This window comes from Myotis lucifugus, unplaced genomic scaffold, assembly GCF_000147115.1.
Source record: "Myotis lucifugus unplaced genomic scaffold, Myoluc2.0 scaffold_124, whole genome shotgun sequence".
NCBI lineage: Eukaryota > Metazoa > Chordata > Mammalia > Chiroptera > Vespertilionidae > Myotis > Myotis lucifugus.
The window spans coordinates 2,605,743-2,609,820 of NW_005871172.1; the positions used below are offsets into that span (position 1 = coordinate 2,605,743).

The 4,078-nt window shown below is 39.2% G+C and overlaps 1 non-coding gene across 1 annotated transcript; it reads right to left on the minus strand.

Moving 5' to 3' along the window:
- Window positions 1-1,035: 1,035 nt before the first annotated feature.
- Window positions 1,036-1,142, minus strand: LOC111827056. The gene has a single exon (XR_002830511.1). It is a non-coding gene; the product is annotated as a U6 spliceosomal RNA (small nuclear RNA).
- Between the last annotated feature and the right edge of the window lie 2,936 nt (window positions 1,143-4,078).

Consider the following 4,078-nt stretch of genomic DNA (forward strand, 5'->3'; position numbering starts at 1 on the left):
AACATACATTGGTATGTTATGTTAACGTAGACAAGAGAAGAACATAGGCTCAAAAAATGTAGTGCTACTGGTTTTTAAAAACTAATCATAATTCAAAATTATCTTTGAAACTTCATTTTTATTTTTGTGTAAGGTTTTTCTTGATATTTTGTAGGAAGAACATGTTTATTTTAAAAAGTGGCATTTGAACAAATTTGTTTTCACCAAATGACATAATACTATTATCATTTCCCTTTTATATCTCTTTCCTGCTTAAACATGTGCCCTAATATAAAATAAAAAGTTAGAGATATTAATTTTTGTAGTGATGTAAAAAATTTCATGATTTCAATGAGGGTATGCTATCTTTAAAATCTTTTTTACTTTATTTATTTACTAGAGGCCCAATGCACAAAATTCGTGCACTTGGGAGGGGGGTCCCTCAGCCCAGCCTGCACCCTCTCGTTGTCCAGGAGCCCTCAGGGGATGTCTCACTGATGGCTTAGACCCGTTACCCATAGGGAGCGGGCCTAAGCCGGCAGTCAGACATCCCTAGTGCTGCCATGGAGGTGGGAGAGGCTCCCACCACCACCATTGTGCTTGCCAGCCGTGAGCCCAGCTTCTGTCTGAGCAGCACTTCCCCTGTGGGAGCGCATTGACCACCAGGGGGCAGCTCCTGTGTTGAGCAGGATTGGGCTGAAACTGGCTCTCCGACATCCCCTGAGGGGTTCCAGATTGCGAGAGGGTGCAGGCTAGGCTGAGGGACCCCACCGGTGCACCATCAGGGCTGGAGAGGGATGCAGGAGTTCGGTCAGCTGGGGAGGGACCGTGGGAGGACTCCAGGGTGTGCCTGGCCCTTCTTACTCAGTCCCAATCGACCAGACCCCAGCAGCAAGCTAACCTACCGGTTGGAGTGTCTGCCTCCTGGTGGTCAGTGCACGTCATAGTGAGCAGTTGAGCGGCCTTAGCATATCATTAGCATATTATGCTTTGATTGGTTGAACGGACGACCAGACACTTAGCATATTAGGCTTTTATTATATAGGATTACTCATTTTTTTCTTGGAACGCTTCACAAATTTGTGTGTCATCCTTGCACAGGGGCCATACTAATCTTCTCTGTATCATTCCAATTTTAATACATGTGCTGTGGAAGTGAGAAAAAAATCTTTTTTACTTTAAATATCTTTATCTGAGGATGAAAATATAGCAAATTGCTGGAAAGCGGTAATGGGGAGTTCATAGGTGACTTTTAAGCATGTTTTTCATTTTTTACTTCTTCAGAATTCAAATATCAGAATGACTTCAGATCTTAAGATACAAGAGTTTGATGCATTATAGAATTGTACCCCTGAAGCCTATATAATTTTATTAACCAATATCAACCCAATAAATTTAATAAAAATAAATTTAAAAAGGAGAGAATATACATTTCTAAAAGTCAAAAGAAAAAGAAAAGAGTTTGTTGGTCTTAATCCTCTTTATTGCGCATTCTATTAATCTTCTCTCTTACCTTATTTTTAGGAATATACAGTTCCTCAGCCATCATAGTCACATAGCATCTTACTCAGTCTCATGGATTAAATTATTCTACAAATATTAAAGATATATTTACTTAATTTTAGATATTATGTTTCCAAGGTACTGACATTATATACTTTTAATTTATATTGAACATTTTAATGATTTTTTTCTGAAAGAATATAATTAGTGTGCTAAGTGTTATGTTTTAAACTAATGAAGGTATGTAATTTTGTGTCTAAGTATTTTTTGATAATATGGGCATCAATATTAAATGAAATTTTATCTCAGTGATTTCATTTCCTTGAAGATATTTCTATCAGAAATATGTATTGTACTTGTATTGTGCTTAACATGATGAAATGTTCTCTTTTCCTTGTTTTGTCCTTATTGCAGCAATCACCAAAAGCTTCAAAGTTTAATTTAAACTGAAATGTTTCTCCATAGAATAAACAGAATATCTCAACTGTGAAGGGTGATTACACTTTGTGAATTTGTTTTAAGACCTTTGTAATTCATAGCTCATAGCATTGTGTGCCTGATGCTAAAAAACATTGGCATGTCATGTTATAAAAGAGAGGGCATTATTATTTTAACTAGAGGCCCAGTGCATGAAAATTCATGCACTGGAGGGGGGGTCCCTCAGCCTGGCCTGCCCCCTCTCACAGTCCAGGAGCCCTCAGGGGTGGGAGGTGACCCGGTGATCAGGGGAAGGCGACGGCCCCATCATACCTCTGCTGCTGCCACTGCTGGCAGCACAAGCCTCGGCCGGCCCTGGTTACCTGAGCCTCAGGTGGCCCTGGGTGGCTGGGAAGCTGACATCCAAGGCTTGCCTGTGCCTCGGGCTGGCCCTGGGTGGCTGGGGGGCTGAGGGGATTGGGGGACTCCGGAGGCAGGCGCGTGGAGCAGCCAGGCCAGTGGGGCTGAGGGGACTGGGCGCCGCCATCTTGTGGCTGTGGGCACTGCCATCTTTGAGGGTGTGACAGTCAGTTAGCATATTCCCTCCTTATTGGCTGTGGGCACTGCCATCTTTGCGACAGTGTGAGGGTCAATTAACATATTCCCTCTTTATTAGGTAGGATTTTATTGATTGATTGATTGATTGATTGATTTTAAATCTTTATTGTTGAAAGTATTACATATGTCCCCCTTTTTATCCCCATTGACCTCTTCTAGCCTACCCCTATTTTTATTTTTATCGTACTTTGGATTAAAAAAAATCTAATTGGATAAACAAACCATTTCCTGAATAGAGTAGTGTTGACAGAGGGTTCCTGGGGGATTAGTTCACTGATCACTTTTTAAAAATTAATTTGAAGAGATAGCATACAAGGAAATCTGTTGTTTCCTTGGAATAGGAAGCCATTCCAAGCCTTTTCAGGTAGTAAAATGCTAAGTTAGCCTTCCTTGCCCGCTTCTTCAGTGGTTTATGTTGAAGCTTTGAGGCACAGTTTACAGAATGAGTTTTGAATTCAGAAGACTTGGATTTATGTCCAGATTCCCACACTTAATAGCTGTATGACTTTTAACTTCATATTCTTCATTTAAAAAAATAGAATAGAATATTTATCCCATAGGGTTGAGCTATGTATGTTAAATTAGTTATGGCAGGAGTGGAAAACCTGACACATAGTAGAACTCAATAAATGCAGATTGAATGAGATTATATGGCCATCTCAAATCCTTCTTTCCAGCTTCAAGTTTTTTAAAGCGTTCTCAACCTGGTGTCCATGTATATGAGGTCTGTAGTGCTCACCTTTTAGTACTTGCTTCCTTAGATTCATCCCTTGCATAGCTGGATTTTATCTTCAAGTATTGTTTTCTTATATGCAAGCATCCTTATTATTGATGTTTATATCTTTGCATATGTTTAGTGGTGTTGCTTTTATACTTGAAGGATAACTGGGTATAAGATTATTGGGTCACACTTACTTTCAGGATTCTAGAGTTTTGCTCTACTTTTTTTTTCCAGGCATTTAATGTTGGTGAGGCAAGGGCAGAGGTCAGCAACAACCCCTTCTGTTTCCAAGTTTGCAGGTAATTTTTTTTTTACCTGTAAACTTTTAAATTATATATATTTTAGCATTAATGTTTATATTTTACCTTCTCTTGGGAACATGAATTACTTTATTTTTTTAAAAGCTTTTACTTTTTCCCTTGAATTGTCACAATACTTAGAATGATCTTTTTATTTTATTTATTTTATTTTTATATTAATCTTTGCCTGATAATTTTCCATTGATTTTTAGGGATAGTGGAAGAGAGAGGGAAAGACAGAGAGAAACATCGATGTGAGAGAAACACTTCGATTGGTTGCCTCCTGCATTAGTTACCTCATGATTTGGTTGTCTTTTGCAAGCCCCAACCAGGGCCCGGGCCAGGCATAAGCCTGCAACCAAGGTACATGACCTTCACCAGAATCGAACCCGGGACCCTTTGGTCCGAAGGCCAACACTCTATCCACTGAGCCAAACCACCTAAGGCATGGATTACTTTCTTGTGTTATATATAAGTAATTTTTTGTGGAGGTTCATTTAAAAAAAATTCTCTTCTTTAGAATCAGTAATTATAAATGTTG